Genomic DNA, 18,677 nt, shown 5'->3' on the forward strand with positions numbered 1-18,677 from the left:
TGCAACCTTAGCAGTGAAGTTGGGCCATAGCGTCCGCCATCGCGTGCGAAACTGGGAAGTAGAAGTGAAGCTGGATGCGTCGCGTCCACCATCGCATGCAAGCTGAGAAATAGAGGACAAGGTGGATGCGTCGCATCCACCTTCGCAGAAGAAAAATTGAAATGGAGGACAAGGTGGATGCGTCGCATCCACCTTAGCATCAATCCCTGAATCCGATTTGGACTAGGAATCGGAGAGCTTTGGCCCACGACTTTTGTACGCAATATATAAGCCAAAAACGCCTCCTTTAGGTTATCGAACATATTGGGAAGAGGGAAAAAGCCACGACAAAGCTGTGGAGGCCGGAATTCATCAAGTTTCATCTTTCTCCCACCAAACTTAGTAATTTTTATGTTTCTTTGTATGATTTGTTGTTTGGCTACCATGTCTATGTGGAGCTAAACTTCACGTTCTAGGGTTGTGGTTCTTTCATGACTATTGTTATTCGGATATTGATTTTGACTTCTTGATTTATCATATTAGTTTATTTATTCAATCTTGCACTTAATTATTTAATTGCTTGATCACCAATTGAATATTATCTACGAATCTAGAATTGAACTCGAAAGTGGGAATTCTATATTGCATATAGGATTGAGTAGGGCAAGTTCTTGAACTCGGGCATCGGGGAACGGATTCGTAGTTAGGATAGATATATACCTAATTGCCTTGCTTGGTTGATTTACAGGAATTATAAATGCGTTCTTGTTGATTCTAACTCCATAGACATATAGGTGTTAGGTTAGCTTGAATAGGCGAGTAAGAACTCGACAGATTCTTATGAGCATTAACCCTGTCAACCAATAAGCTAGATAAATTAGTCGGTCAATTCAATTGAAGAATACAATAGGATTGTTAGATAGCCCATAACCCTAGATCGTTTTCATTACATTGATATCATAAAAATCTGCTCTTTCTCTGTTCAAAGTTTATTATTTATATTTTTCTTATTTAATTAGTTGGAATAAAATATTTTTAGATTTAATTCTTGTTTAGATAATAAGGATAGTCTAATTTAGTTAATAGTTAATTATAAGTCCTCGTGGGTTCGATATCCGACTTTTAGTCACTTTATTACTTGACGACCGCGTATACTTGCGTGAGTGTGTTTGGTCGCAGTTTTCTTGAATAAAATCTATGTCCTACGATAAAAATAAAAATAAAAATAAACTAACTAACTTGGGTGGCCTCCCAAGAAGCGCCTGATTTAACGTCGCGGCACGACACAACATGTTCTTCATGCCTCCACTAAATCCATTGTGGTCTTGTGACGTGCAATGTCACCACCCCAATAGTGTTTTACTCTTTGGCCATTTACCAGGAATGTCGTATTGGACCCCTTATCACACAATTCTATCGCACCATGAGGTTTCACACTAACCACTTCAAACGGACCCGACCATCGAGATTTAAGCTTTCCTGGAAAAAGCTTTAGCCTTGAATTAAACAGTAGAATTTCTTGACCTGGTTCAAACTCACGATGTTGGATATGCTTATCATGCCATCTTTTGGTCTTCTCTTTATACAATTTGGCATTTTCATACGCATGCAATCGAAACTCATCAAGCTCGTTGAGTTGTAGCAATCTCTTCTCACCGGCCAAGTCCATCTCCATATTTAGCTTTTTAATCGCCCAATATGCTTTGTGTTCAAGCTCGACGGGCAGATGGCAGGCCTTCCCATAAACCAACCTGTACGGAGAAGTGCCTATTGGGGTCTTGTACGCAGTGCGATATGCCCATAATGCGTCATCCAGCTTCCCGGCCCAGTCCTTTCTATTCATACTTACTGTCTTTTCCAAAATCTGCTTGACCTCTCTGTTGGAAACTTCTACTTGACCACTCGTTTGGGGATGATAGGCAGTGGAAACTTTGTGCTTGACTCCGTATTTTGCAAGAATATTATTCAGCAGTTTGTTACAAAAGTGAGTTCCCCCGTCGCTTATCAACACTCTTGGGGTCCCAAAACGTGTGAAGATGTGCTTCTTTACAAAGCCTACCACAACCTTTGCGTCGTTAGTAGGAAGAGCTATGGCCTCTACCCACTTAGAAACATAGTCGACCGCCACCAAGATGTATCTGTGTCCGTTAGAATATGGGAATGGTCCCATAAAATCAATCCCCCAAACATCAAAAAGTTCTACCACCAGTATATTTTGCAAGGGCATCTCGTGCTTCCTCGTGATAGTTCCAGTTCTTTGGCATCTATCACAATTTTTAACGAAGGCATGTGCATCCTTAAACAATTTTGGCCAATAAAAACCTGATTGTAGCACTTTTTGGGCGGTTCTATCCCCGCCGTGATGACCTCCATATGGTGACGCATGGCAGTCATGTAGTATAGCCTTCATCTCTTCCTCAGGAACACACCTTCTCACCAACTGATCTGCACACTGCCTATATAGGAATGGCTCATCCCACACGTAGAACCTTACATCATGTAGGAATCTTCTTCTATTGTCAGCTGTCCATTCTAGTGGCGTTACCCCACTTGCGATAAAATTCACATAATCTGCATACCATGGGGCTTCACCTGAGGTGATTGCTAATATTTGCTCATCCGGAAATGTTTCTTTAATTGACCCTCCTTCAGCTACATGGTTCCGGCTCTCTAATCTGGACAAATGATCGGCCACTTGATTTTCTGTCCCTTTTCGATCTCGGATCTCTAAGTCAAATTCTTGCAAGAGGAGGACCCAACGAATCAGCCTCGGCTTGGCGTCTTTCTTTTCAAATAGGTATCTGATAGCTGAATGATCCGTGTAGACGATGACTTTGGTCCCCACTAGATAGGATCTGAACTTGTCAAACGCCCACACCACTGCAAGCAACTCCTTTTCAGTCACTGTATAATTTATCTGAGCTGGATTCATGGTTTTGCTTGCATAATAAATGGAGTGAAAGATTTTATCCCTCCTTTGCCCCAACACCGCTCCAATTGCTATGTCACTTGCATCGCACATCAACTCAAATGGTTGTGCCCAATCGGGGCCAATGATAATTGGTGCAGTCACCAATCTTCCCTTCAGCTCCTCAAATGCTTTCAGACATGCATTATCAAACTTGAAGGTAACGTCTTTCTCTAGAAGCCTGCACAAAGGGGAAGAAATTTTCAAAAAATCTTTAATGAAACGACGATAAAAACCTGCATGACCCAAGAAACTGCGAATGCCTTTGATGGATGTCGGCGGGGGCAATTTTTCGATCGTCTCCACCTTTGCCTTATCCACCTGTAGACAATCTTTTGAAACCTTGTGCCCCAAAACTATACCTTCACGTACCATGAAATGGCACTTTTCCCAGTTTAGCACCAAGTTCGTCTCTTCACACCTAGCTAGCACTTTATCAAGGTTCATTAAACAACTATCAAAAGAACATCCAAACACAGAAAAATCGTCCATGAATACTTCTACATATCTTTCAACCATGTCAGTGAAAATAGCCATCATACACCTTTGAAAAGTCACAGGTGCATTACAAAGACCGAAGGGCATTCTCTTGAACGCATACGTGCCATAAGGACATGTAAATGTAGTTTTCTCTTGGTCTTCTGGGGCTATAGCAATCTGATTATACCCCGAATAACCGTCCAGGAAACAGTAGTATTCCTGGCCAGCTAATCTATCAAGCATTTGGTCAATAAAAGGAAGGGGAAAATGGTCTTTCCGGGTGGCATTGTTCAGTTTTCTGTAATCTATGCAAATTCTCCATCCAGTTACAGTTCTTGTAGGAATTAAGTCATTATTTTCATTAACTACTACGGTTATCCCCCCTTTCTTCGGCACACATTGAACGGGGCTTACCCATTTACTATCAGAGATTGGAAATACAATACCTGCATCAAGCCACTTAATCACTTCTTTCCTTACCACTTCTTTCATGATTGGATTTAGTCGGCGTTGGTGTTCTACACTTGGCTTGTGTCCGTCCTCCATGAGGATTTTGTGCATGCAGAAAGCTGGACTAATGCCTTTAATGTCAGACATTGTCCACCCAATTGCTCGCTTGTGCTCACGTAGCACCCTTAATAGCTTTTCTTCCTGTAATTTAGACAAGTGAGCAGAAATAATAACAGGTAAAGTGTCAGAACTTCCCAAATAAGCATATTGAAGGTGAGGGGGTAGGGGTTTAAGTTCCAAATTTGGAGCTTTTTCAATTGACGGCTTTGGTGGGGGGCCACTTGGCCTATTCAGGGGCTCAAACGGGATTATTCCTTGCATGTAACCACATGATGTATCTAGGATTCCCTGCATCTCCTCAACCTCATCATCCATCTCCAAGCTATCAAACATCATGATTGCTTTTTCTAAACAGTCGCCTAGATATACACTCGTGTTAAGAAGTTTCTCATCCACCTCCACTACAGATATCATAGAGAGCTCCTCATAGTGGCGGGGGAGTTGGATTGCTTTGTAGACATTGAAGACTGCCTCCTCGTTGTCCACTCTCATAATCATTTTCCCTTCTCTCACTTTAATTATTGCATCACCAGTAGCCAAGAGAGGTCGTCCCAATATGATTGGAACTTGTTCATCAGCCTCGAAGTCTAGAATAATGAAGTCAGCTGGGAAGATGAATTTTCCAATTTGCAGCAGCACATCTTCAATCACTCCTTCGGGGTAGGCTATGGACCTATCAGCTAATTGCAACATCACGGTGGTTGGTCTCGGAGCTCCCAGACCTAATTGCTTAAACAAGGATAACGGCATCAGATTTATGCTTGCACCCAAATCACACAGAGCACGTCCCACATTAACATTACCGATTTGTACTGGAATGGTGAAGCTGCCAGGGTCCTTAAGCTTTTGGGGAAGCTTGTTTTGGACCCTTGATGTGCACTCCTCAGTAAGTGCAACCGTCTCGAACTCAGTCAATTTTCTCTTATGAGCCACTATGTCTTTTATGTACTTAGCGTACTTTGGAATTTCACGAAGTACATCCACTAATGGAATATTTAATTGAACCTGACTCAACATGGCGAGAAATTTGTTGAACATGCGATCGTCATTCCTTTTCTGCAATCTTTGGGGGAAAGGTGGTGGTGGCCTTGTAACCTCCATTCGCTCTGAACTTGCATCATCTTCCTTTGACTCTTGTGTTGCCTTAGGTGTCAACTCCCCCCAGGTATAGGTTTTTCTTTTATCTTCCTTGGCACTTCCTCTAGTTCCCTCCCCATTTGCTGCTAACTGCTCCATTTGCCTCTCAAGATTTCTGCTAATCCATAATCTCGAGTACTAGCAGGGGATTAAGTTCCTTAAGGAAATACTGTGAATTCACTGGGCTCAAATTAAATTCTGTTTCTTCTAAATTTCTGTTTATGTGTTATTTTTCCTTCTCCAGAATTGTTACAAATACAGTAGTTTAATGTTGCGACCAAACACACTCACGCAAGTATACGCGGTCGTCAAGTAATAAAGTGACTAAAAGTCGGATATCGAACCCACGAGGACTTATAATTAACTATTAACTAAATTAGACTATCCTTATTATCTAAACAAGAATTAAATCTAAAAATATTTTATTCCAACTAATTAAATAAGAAAAATATAAATAATAAACTGTGAACAGAGAAAGAGCAGATTTTTATGATATCAATGTAATGAAAACGATCTAGGGTTATGGGCTATCTAACAATCCTATTGTATTCTTCAATTGAATTGACCGACTAATTTATCTAGCTTATTGGTTGACAGGGTTAATGCTCATAAGAATCTGTCGAGTTCTTACTCGCCTATTCAAGCTAACCTAACGCCTATATGTCTATGGAGTTAGAATCAACAAGAACGCATTTATAATTCCTGTAAATCAACCAAGCAAGGCAATTAGGTATATATCTATCCTAACTACGAATCCGTTCCCCGATGCCCGAGTTCAAGAACTTGCCCTACTCAATCCTATATGCAATATAGAATTCCCACTTTCGAGTTCAATTCTAGATTCGTAGATAATATTCAATTGGTGATCAAGCAATTAAATAATTAAGTGCAAGATTGAATAAATAAACTAATATGATAAATCAAGAAGTCAAAATCAATATCCGAATAACAATAGTCATGAAAGAACCACAACCCTAGAACGTGAAGTTTAGCTCCACATAGACATGGTAGCCAAACAAATCATACAAAGAAACATAAAAATTACTCAGTTTGGTAGGAGAAAGATGAAACTTGATGAATTCCGGCCTCCACAGCTTTGTCGTGGCTTTTTCCCTCTTCCCAATATGTTCGATAACCTAAAAGAGGCGTTTTTGGCTTATATATTGCGTACAAAAGTCGTGGGCCAAAGCTCTCCTATTCCTAGTCCAAATCGGATTCAGGGATTGATGCTAAGGTGGATGCGACGCATCCACCTTGTCCTCTATTTCTCAGCTTGCATGCGATGGTGGACGCGACGCATCCAGCTTCACTTCTACTTCCCAGTTTCGCACGCGATGGCGGACGCTATGGCCCAACTTCACTGCTAAGGTTGCATGCAGGATGATGTTTTCCTAGGTTGGATGCGACGCATCCAACCCTTCTTCCTCTGGCTAAACCACCTTTTCTTCATATTTTGCACTCCGAACACCTTAAATCGTCACACATAACTTAATTAGTCATCAAACCAATAATTACACCATGTTGGGTGTTTTAAAGATTGAATAACATCAAAAAGTGGTTAAAACATGGGCAAAGTAACATCAACACATATCGAAATATGCCAAACATCATTTAACAAGCTTAAGGAACTTAATTTATTTTCTGCATTTGTGTTATACTCTTTATTTTCTGTATTTGTGTTATACTCACGTTTCTAGAGAATAAAACCAATGTGGTTTTCTACTCCCGTTTTGGAAACTAAAACCTTCATGGTTTTCTACTCCATTTGTTTACTTTAACATATATTCTATTGGTGTACTATCTGTTATTCGGAGATTAAAATCCTAGCAATTTTCTACTCCTTTGGAGATTAAAATCTACGCTTTTTTCTACTCCAGTTTTATTCGGTTTGAAGAAATAAAAACTTCGCCATTTATTAAATGATTGTTTGTATCATTCTTTTATAGAAATGACGACTGAGAAAGGAAACCAGATTGTTCTTGTTGTGACTGCCAATGCATCGACAAGCCAAACAACACCGGCATTGGCACCAGCACCGGCAGAAAAACCCGAAAACTTTTTCGGGATTGATTTCAAGTGGTGGCAGCAGAAGATGTTCTTCTACTTGGCGACTTTAAGTCTACAAAAGTTTATTAAGGAAGATGTTCCTATTCTGCCCGACAAAACTCCAGACAATGAACACTTTCTCGTGATTGAGGCATGAAAGCATTCTGATTTTCTGTGCAAGAATTACATTCTTAGCAGACTGGAGGACGATCTGTATAACATCTATAGTAATGTGGAGACTTCAAAAGAACTGTGGATTGCACTTGAAAAGAAATACAAAACTGAGGATGTAGGGTTGAAGAAATTTATTGCCGCTAAATTTTTGAACTACAAAATGGTAGATAGCTAGTCTGTTATTACCCAAGTCCAGAAATTACAAATGATTATTCACGATCTCCTTGCTGAAGGGATAAGTCAAATTAATACTTATGTTGAAAGTATTAATTATATTATTATTACTAACAGAATTTTCATTGAAGGTCATGTCATGAATGAATTATTCCAAGTTGCAGCGATGATTGAGAAGTTGCCTTTTTTGTGGAAGGACTTCAAAAATTACTTGAAATACAAACATAAGGAGATGTCGCTTGAAGATCTCATTATTCAGTTGAGAATCGAAGAGGACAACAAAGCTGCTAAAAAGAAAGGCCGTGGAAACTCAACAATAATGGGAGCAAATATTGTTGAGGATGCTCCTCAAAATAATAGAAAGAGGAAGAAGGCTTCTGGACCGAAAAGCAACCCAAGTAAGAAGCGGTTCAAAGAAAATTGCTACAACTGTGGGAAAGCTGGACACAAATCTACAGATTATCGTGCTCCAAGAAAAGACAAGAAGAAGGATCAAGCAAACATGGTTGAAAAGCACGAAGATATTGATGTCTTGTATACTATGCTTTCTGAATGCAACCTGGTGGGAAATCCTAAAGAATGGTGGATTGATTCTGGTGCCACTCGCTATGTTTGTGCTGTTAGAGAAGCATTTTCGATGTATGCTCCTATTGGAGCCGAAGAGACACTTTCTATAGGAAATTCTACGACGGCCAAGATTGAAGGATGTGGCAAGATATTTCTGAAAATGACTTCTGGCAAGATGGTGACTCTGAACAACGCCTTCATGTTTCTTAAATTAGGAAGAGTTTAGTCTCAATTGCACTTCTCGTTAAGAATAGGTTTAAGTACGTTTTTGTATCTGATAAGGTTGTAAGAAGTAAGAATGAGATGTTTGTAGGAAAAGGTTACCTCACTGAGGGCCTTTTCAAACTAAACATAATGGTCGTTGAGAATAATAAAATTTTAGCTTCTTCTTACTTACTTGAGTCAAATGATTTATGGTATATACGTTTGGGACATGTCAATTATAAAACCTTGCGAAAAATGATTAATTTAGAAGTATTGCCTAAGTTTGAATGCGACAAATCAAAACGTCAAATATGTGTGGAATCTAAGTATGTTAAACATTCTTATAAGTCAGTTGTAAGGAATTCAAATCCTTTAGACTTAATTCACACAGATATTTGCGACATGAAGTCAATACTATCTCGCGGTGAAAAAAATATTTCATAATTTTTATTGACGATAGTACTAGATATTGCTATATCTACTTACTTAATAGTAAAAATGAAGCAATAGATGCATTCAAGCAATACAAAAATGAAGTTGAAACGCAACTTAACAAGAAAATCAAAATAATAAGAAGTGATATGGGTAGTGAATACGAATCTCCCTTTGAAGAAATATGTTTAGAATATGAAATTATTCATCAAACAACGGCCCCTTACATGCCCCAATCCAAAGGGATTGCTGAAAGAAAGAAGTGTTCAGTAAAGGAGATGATGAACGCCTTGTTGATAAGTTTTGGTTTGCCACAGAACTTGTGGGAGGAAGCTATTCTTACGGCTAACCGGATACTAAATCGAGTACCCCATAGCAAAACGCAATCCATTCCATATGAAAAACAGAAAGAAAGGAAGCCCAACTTAAATTATCTTAAAGTGTGGGGGTATTTGGCAAAAGTACAAATTCCTAAACCCAAAAGGGTGAAGATATGACCAAAAACCATTGATTGTGTTTTCATAGGATATGCGACCAATAGTAAAGCATATTGATTTCTGGTTTATAAATCAGAAAATCCTGACATTCATAATAATACGGTTATAGAATCAGATAATGCTGAGTTCTTCGAAAGTATATATCCGTATAAAAAAAGAATGTGAGTCGATTGGTGAAGGATCTAAACGACCTCGGGAAGAATCAAAAGAAAGTACGTCTAATCAGGAAGATCCAAGACGTAGTAAACGTCAAAGAACGTCTACTTTATTTGGACCAGATTTTGTTACTTTCTTATTGGAAAATAAGCCTCGAACATTTAAAGAAGCTATGTCTTCTTCAGAATCATTATTTTGGAAAGAGGCAATCAATAGTGAAATAGAATCCATATTGAACAACCATACATGGGAATTAGTTGATCTTCCTCCTGGAAATAAACCGTTGGGTTCTAAATGGATTTTTAAGAGGAAAATGAAAGATAATGACACTATTGATAAATATAAAGCAAGACTTGTGGTCAAAGGATATAGACAATGAGAAGGTTTTGACTACTTTGATACATACTCTCCAGTTACAAGAATTACGTCCATACAAACACTAGTAGCTTTAGCTGCGGTTTATGGTCTTGAAATTCATCAAATGGACGTTAAGACTGCCTTTTTAAATGGAGATTTGGAGGAAAAAATCTACATGGAACAACTTGAAGGGTTTGTGGTTTCAGGTAAAGAAAAGAAGGTATGCAGACTTGTTAAGTTCCTTTACGGACTAAAACAAGCACCCAAACAATGGCATGCAAAATTTGACCAAACAATGTTGTCAAATGGTTTTAAGATAAATGAATGTGATAAATGTGTGTACATTAAAAATGTTCCAAATCACATAGTCATTGTTTGCTTATATGTGGATGATATGCTGATAATGAGTAATGACATTGCTAATATAAATGTGACTAAGCGTATGCTAACTAGAAAGTTTGATATGAAGGACTTGGGAGTTGCTGATTTAATTCTGGGTATTAAGATCCAGAAGACTCCTCAAGCTCTGGCATTGTCACAATCTCATTATATTAAAACAGTACTTGGAAATTTAAGTACTTAGATTTTAAAGTTGCAAAGACTCCAATTGACGTGAATCTTGCACTAGAAAAGAACAAAGACCAAAGCATATCACAAGTGAATTATGCTCGTATTTTGGGATGTTTAATGTATATCATGAATTGTACACGACCAGATATAGCTTGTGCTATAAGTAAATTGAGTCAATACACGAGTAATCCAGGCCAATCTCATTGGGTGGCAATGAAACGAGTTTTGGGATATTTAGAACATACACAGGACTTTGCTTTGCACTACAGTAATTATCCCGCGGTGATTGAGGGACACTGTGATGCAAATTGGATCACCGGTTTAATTGATTCTAAGTCCACAAGTGGATATGTATTCACTGTTGGTGAATGAGCGGTATCTTGAAAGTCGTCCAAACAAACTTGTATTGCCCGCTCTACAATGGAGGCTAAGTTCATAGGCTTAGATAAAGCCGGTGAAGAAGCTGAATGGCTCCGGAATTTCTTGTAACGACCCGACCGGTCATTTTGAGTATTTACGCTCCTTTCAACTATTTGAAGTCTTGAATAACTTCCTACGAGGTATTATAACTTATGTGAATTATCGATTTTTGTTTTAAGGTATTTCAGAGTTAGCTTGGAAGAATGAATTTTCATGTTGGAAGTTTAAGTTGAAATAGTTGACCGGATATTGACTTATGAGTAAACGACTTCGAAATTTAATTTTAATGATTCCAATAGCTCCGTATGGTGATTTTAAACTTAGAAGCATGTCCGAAAAATTATTTGAAAGTCCGTAGTGGAATTATGCTTGAAATGTCGAAAATTTAATTTTGGGAAGTTTGACGGGGAGGTTGACTTTTTGATATCGGGGTCGAAATATTATTCTAAAAATTTGAATAGCTTCGTTATGTCATTTATGACTTGTGTGAAAATTTTAAAGTCATTCCGGATTGATTTGATATGTTTCGGCACAAGATATAGAATTTGAAAGTTCAAAGTTCATAGATTTTGATTTGAGGTGCGATTCGTCGTTTTGATGTTGTTTGATATAATTTGAGGCCTCGAGTAGGTCCATGTTATGTTATGGAACCTGTTGGTATATTCGGACGGGGTCCCGAGGGCCTCGCGTGAATTTCGGATGTTTAACGGATCGAATTTGGAGTTGGAGGAGGAGCTGAAGCAGCTGGTGTTATCGCACCTACGCGAAAAAGGGCCGCGGATGCGAGGAATGATTCACAGAAGCGAAAATGCATGGGCTGTCCAGGCATCGCGGGTGCGAAAAAAATCACCGCGGGTGCGAAAACCGTCATCGCGGATGCGAAGAAATCACCGCGTATGTGAAGACCATATGTGCGAAGAAATCACCGTGGATGCGAAGACCGCAGGTGCGAAGAAATCACCGCGGATGCGAAAATCCTGGACAGAATGTTAAAAATAGAGGGGGTTCCGAGTTTTGCCATTTTTGGACCTTCAAGCACGATTTTTGGGGCGATTTTGAGAGAGAATTCAAGGAAAACTTGAGGTAAGTCACTTGTGATCATTTCTACTCCATAATATTGAATTATCATCGAATAATTCGACTAGATTACATGTTTTTGAAGTGTAAATCGGGGGTTTGAACTTAGGGATTTGAAAATAAGATTTGAAGATTTGGAGGTCGAGTTGAGGTCGGATTTTGGTAAAATTAGTATGGTTAGACTCGTAGTTGAATGGGATTCCGTATTTTATAACTTTTATCGGATTCCGAAATGTGAGCCCCACAGGTAATTTTTGGGGCGTAATTTCTGATTTTTGAAAAATATTAGTGTTTTGATATGGAATTAATTCCTATAATTTTTGTGGGCTGAATCAAATTAATTGTGACTAGATTCTAGCCGTTTGGAAGTCGATACACGCAGAATGAAATTTCTGGAGCATTGCTTAGCTTGCTCGACATTGAAAAATGCTTGTTCGAGGTAAGTAACTCTTCTAATCTTGGAGGTGAGGGTATGAACCCTGAATATATGTATTTTGTGAATTGTTGGGAGGTGACGCATGTGCTAGGTGACGGGCGTGTGGGCATGCACTATAGAAATTGTGGCATAATTATTTCTATGAAATTTTGTAGTTAAATGATCTTGGCATTTTCCATGCGATTTTATGAGTTAAAGAAATTGAGTTGAAAAGCATACTAAAATCATGTTGAGGCTATGTGTCAGTATTATTGGGACCCATGAAGGTCATATTATTGTGAAATATTTATTTTAAAATGAAAATTCATACTTAGTCATATTCATTTTATTGCATTTCATATCTCAGTCTCTGTTGTTATTTATTGATACATCATATCATCATTTTGGGCTATTCTCATGACATTGTGAGCCCATGAAAGAGAGACTGGAGAGATTGATGACTGAGGGAGGCCGAGGGCCTGATTGTGAGGATAATTTTGGGATCGGGTTGCACGCCGCAGCAGACCATGTTGGCTTTATATATATATATATATATATATATATATATATATATATATATATATATATATATATATATATATATATATATATATATATATATATATATATATATATATATATATATATATATATTATTGCACGTGAGTTGGCCGTGCGGATCTATATATTATATTATTGCACGTGAGTTGGCCATGCGGATCTATATATTATACTATTGCACGTGAGTTGGCCATGCAGATCCAGATATTATTATAGCACGTGAGTTGGCCGTGCGGATCCAGATATTATTATTGCACGTGAGTTGGCCATGCGGATCCTTATATTATTATTGTACGTGAGTTGGCCGTGCAACACGTGAGTTGTCGTGTGGATCTAGATATTTATATTATAGCACATGAGTTGTCCGTGAAGCACGTGAGTTGTTCATGCTTATAGCGCTTGGGCTGTAGGAGCCCCTCATGAGTCTGTACACCCCCAGTAAGCGCGGTCTACTATAAACATGGATTGGGCTGCACGCCGCAACAGGTATTGTATAGCGCTGAGTGATTGAGTGTGTTGAGCACAGTGAGAGAGAATGCGAGATAATGAGATTGAGTACTCTGAGAGTGCGAGTACATGAGTGCAATCTCTGAGATACATTGCATTGACATGCACACATGACATATATGCATAGAGATGTGTTTTTCTCATGTTGTACGGTATCACATTATTCATGATTTCTCTCACATATTGACAGATGGGCATAGTGATGCATTTGTTTTACACTGGTTATCTGGGAAAGAAAATGAGATATTTTATTTATCATTGAAAGGAATTTTGAAAAATTACTGTTTTCAAACTTATTCATATTTTTGGTAATCTTCGGTATACGATTCGGGTTTTCATTGATGTACTTGAAAGGCAGAACTATTTTTAGAAGTCATGATTTAGCTGAGCCTTTATTCTTGAGTTACTTCTGGTATTAATTGTTTAATATTGTTATGAACTATTGTTGGTTATTGGAAGTTGGACTGTGACCTTGGTAGAAGCTCGTCACTACTTTCAACCTACGGCTAGGTTTGTTACTTACTCAATACATAGGGTCGGTTGTACTGATACTATACTTCTACACATTGCGTGTAGATATTGGTTGTCGTTGTTGCTGTGCTCGATGGTTGCGGGATCTGAAGATGTACCTGCGTTCCTGTTGTAGCTGCCTCTTGTTCAGGGTAGCCTTAGATTTATAAAAGCTCTGTTTATGTATTATTCAAACAGACTATGTATTATTTTATTTTCGCTTTGTATACTCTATTCTTAGAAGCTCATGATTTGTACTACCAGTTTTGGGGAGATGTATTGGTTTTAGATATTTTCTTTTAATTAATTTTATTGGAATTGGATAGATGGAAATTGGCTTACCTAACGGGTTGGGTTAGGTGCCATCACGACTAGTGGGATTTTGGGTCATGACATTTCTTGGAAGACATTCCATTTTGGCCCAAATCGTTGACACCAATATGCATATATTGCGATAGTCAAGCGGTAATTGGAAGGGCTGGGAGCGTTATGTATAACGGTAAATCTCGTCATATACGACGAATACATAAAACTGTTAGGCAATTACTCTCTAGAGGAATTATCACAATTGACTACGTAAAGTCAAGCGATAATGTGTTAGATCCACTTATGAAATGCCTAACTAGAGAGGTAATTGAGAAATCATCGAGGGGAATGGGACTATGGCCGAGGACAAGTCATTGTGGCGATAACTCTACCTAGAAGACTAGAGATCCCAAGATCTAGGTTCAAGGAGATCAAACAAAGTCATTAATGACGGTTCAACATTGTCAACTAAAAGTTTGGGTCCATTCTCGTGATGAGACAATGTTTAGTACCAAGGATAAAGCATTAAGGCTTTTTAATGGTTTCTAAATTTGATACGGGGTGTATCAAATAGTGTATCTATGGGATGACACGTTTAGGAATCACCTATGTAAGTGTGAAGTATTAGCCACTTCAAGGAGAATTTTGTAAGGCCAGTTCTCTACGCACTTATGAAATCAGGCGGTGTTTATGGCTGAAACGAACACAACAGTGATAACCAAAGACAGTTGAAAGTTGATTGTGTGACTTATGGCTGTCTAGGTATACACCAAAGTTCGTCGGTTTAAAGATATCAAATCTACCGATTGACCAAGTATATCCGACATAAATTCACTATGGAAAGTTCAAAGGGAAACCTACTTATCCAGATGCGATTAATCCTTGCTTGCGAATCACACAATTTTTCATGCATATTTCCATGATATAGCCATTCCCCATTCATGTGGGGAATTGTTGGTTTTAAGCTTATTTTAGCTTAAAAGAGGATGAATGGGAAATGAAGGAAAAATAAAATATTTGAGTTTTCCTCCTTGACAAAGGAACATTGTCCCCATATTGAAAGAGGAAAAGACTTTTGATGGGTATATATACAATTGCTCTTCTTCTAACTCTTAAAGAGTTAAGAAGAAGGCAAGCCTCGCGCCGTCGTCGCTCGCTCGCCCGGCTCGGCTTCGGCTTTGGATAGGATTGATTGATTAATTTTTTGGACCAAATTTATTTGTTAATATTAAGATTAATGTAATATTATTTTAATCCAAATTAGTCGTTTTTGTAACGGAAAATTAATTTTCCTCCGCATTTTGAATTCCCGTTTTATTTTGCATAAATAGCCATTTACGTAATGGCCGTTTTACGTAAACAGTCATGACAGACCTTCTGAAGAGCTGCATCTATTCATTTAAACCCAACTTGTTGGCTATAAATAGTAGACCATTCCCTCAGATTTTCCTTACGAAATTTCTGAATTCTCCTCTTCCCTTCTGCATTATTTTCTTACAAAATAAACAACGTAAGTGTGATTTGCTACCGCCATTTGTGTTCGTTGAAACACTAAGGTTTGTAGTACCGCTACACTAGTGTGTAATCCGTTCTATCCTGGGAGGAAATAATCCACAACCCCGGGTACTAGGAGGGGATTAAGTTCCTTAAGAATTCAGTAGGCTCGGATTAAATTCTGTTTCTTCTATATTTCTATTTACGTGTTATTTTTCCTTCTCTAGAATTTGTTACAAATACAGTAGTTTAACAAGATACACTATTAGATTCTTTTTTTTCTTTCTGATTCACTGCACAAACAAATATAAAGAAATAAGAAATTTTACCAATTTCTTTGTCAAATTATATATACCAATCTTATTTTAAACGTCTGCTTCACACATATACTATAAATGTATAAATAAATCTACTAATTAAAGAGATTCTTTTGTTTACTTCCCTTTCTTTTCTCTATTTTCTTTACTCTCTCTCCTCCATTTATTCAACAGAATTCGTTAACTTGGAATATACAAAGACGTAGATATTTGAACTTTCTTACATAAAACAAATGAGGGGAAAACCCAAAATTTGAGGGAAAAGATAAATTCATGGGCATGCATGTTATAGAAATGAGATAATCATTCATTGTTTACAAAGTTCTCGTTAATGTAGTAAAACATAAGGGGGTTTTGTATTAAAAGTTATCAACAAACAATATTTAATATTGATTATCTAATTAATAAAAGCATTGTTGACTTACAAAAATTATATAAAAAATAGGAGAGACATAAAGAAAAAATGTTACTAACAGTTCATCTAATTCTTCTAGCCTGAAAATGGATGGACGTTCTTTGCCAGGCTAACAATTATTTCATCCATGAAAGCGAACGTGCTCCCAACCCCTAAGAAACGACCACATGTGACTTGGCGGAGACGCCGTTTACACGTACGTGCCACCGTTCTCTTGTGGTGGCACTGGTTCTGAATTTACATACTCCTCCTAGAAAATTTCATATTTCATTGCCACAAAAACACAAAGCAGCCACAAATCCTGTTAATAATATGAAAGTCGGTATCTCGCGAGAGAATTACTGGACTAGTTATGATGGGATAATGGAGTTTAAGGCACGCAACTGTTTGATTCCTTTTTATTAGTCTGAAGTCTGAACAGGTGCAATCACGTAGAGGGGAGACTTTTGGGCCTTTTAAAATATCACATAAATTTAAAAATATGATTGAATTTATACGTGGTATTAAGGATACATGATCTAATTTGATACAAAGCGAGAAATCAGATTTAATATAGAAGAATAAGTAGAAAAATGAATACAAACCATGCAGATTGAACAACTTAAGCCTCCCAAGGTTAATTTGCTTTGAATTTAGATGTGATATTATTGAAGCCAGAATAATATGAACAAATTTAAAAAAATGGTATCTTGTTCTCTTAAGTATGTTACAACGTGTTGACATGAATTACTCGGTTCCCTTTATATATTGAGGGAGATGAAGCTTTTAAGACATTATTCTATAAGAAACTATGTAGATTATTGGCTCCTTTTTTGACTTAATAATTCCTCGATTTCTGCCATAATGATTGATTAATGGCGAGAATCACGGATCCTTGTCGGATGAGTTAACGAAACTTTTCATCGAGGTCGTTAGAAGCATGATCGGTCGTACCTTTGATAAACTCGAGGGTAGGTCTGATGGTCTTTGTCGAACTTCGAATCTCGATATCAGGCTCGGTTTCATTTGTAATTTCGATCTATTGCAGATGTGTCAAACCTGCTCTATTGTTCCACATGCTCGACCGAGCATTGAGCTCGGTTTTACCCGTATACAGATAGTCCCCTCATTTGTTTGGAGAGTAATCGACAAAAAACGATATGAACCCCCGGACCTTACTCCAATAAATCATGATGATGACGATGGATGCATGGAGTAGGTGATAAGAATAGTGGAAACGTCCCGCCAGTCCGGTCTTTGAAGCATTAAATGTGTGTCAGTTGACGCCCGGCCACCTCGGGAGATGAACCGCCGCTTGAGAAACCTATAAATACGTTTTAATCTGTTTGTTATAACTTTTACGCTAAAATCCTTCTTCTTTCTGAGAAAACTCCATCTTCTTCATTTTCTGGTTTCCCCAGTGTTGACCTTCAACCTTCCTCTTATCAACAAACTTTTTCCTTCATTTTTTTTATAAAAATGGCCAAGACTTCAAAATCTGTTTCTAAAAAAGAAACACCTTCTTCTTCTTCTTCAAAACCTTCTGAAAACGCTCTTCACGCTGCTACTGAGGAACCCCCTCCGATATCATACATCCCTACTGGGTGCCCTACTGTGGCTGATTTCAAGGTTAAAAATACGCCCATGGTACCGGGCCGTTACGAACCGGTCTCGAGATATATATATACGATCACGAACATCATCCTCGATAAGGTTAAAAAGGACTGCAACTGGGTAGACAAACACGTAGTAGTTTCTACCCCTGAAGAATCAATTACCACATATGTGGAGGGTTTCTTAAGTGTTTACACTTACCCTTTTACGTTGGGTCCTCTAGACCCGGTTATCACAGCCTTTTGCAAAAGGTACGATGTGACACTTGGGCAGATACATCCTTTATTTTGGAGAATCATTATTCTGCTCCGATTCTTTGTGAGCAAGGTCGAGGGATGTCCATTCACTATCGACCATCTCATACGCCTGTACATCCCTCGACTTTACCCGGGGGGGGGGGGTTGTTAAGCTTGCACACCGAGCCACCAAGACCTTGTTCTCGAGTATCGATGATGATCAAGACCGAGGCTGGTTAGGCAGATTTGTTCGAGTGAGAACCTCAGACTTAATCCCAGCTACGGACATGCCGTTCCCCGAGATATGGAACATGAAATGTAAGTTTAGCTTTGCCTTCGGTATTCCTTTTATTGCTTTTCATTTTGGTTTCTCATCGATGTTATGTGATGTAGCTGTTGCCCAGATGCCGAACCCTATTCCCAAACTTAAAGAGTGGGTCGAGGGCATTGCGACACAAAAACCTTATTCCGAGGGTTTATGGCATGAGCTCTCGAAGGGCCGATGGGAGGCCCGT

The sequence above is a fragment of the Nicotiana tomentosiformis genome, chromosome 9 (genome assembly GCF_000390325.3).
Source record: "Nicotiana tomentosiformis chromosome 9, ASM39032v3, whole genome shotgun sequence".
Lineage (NCBI taxonomy): Eukaryota > Viridiplantae > Streptophyta > Magnoliopsida > Solanales > Solanaceae > Nicotiana > Nicotiana tomentosiformis.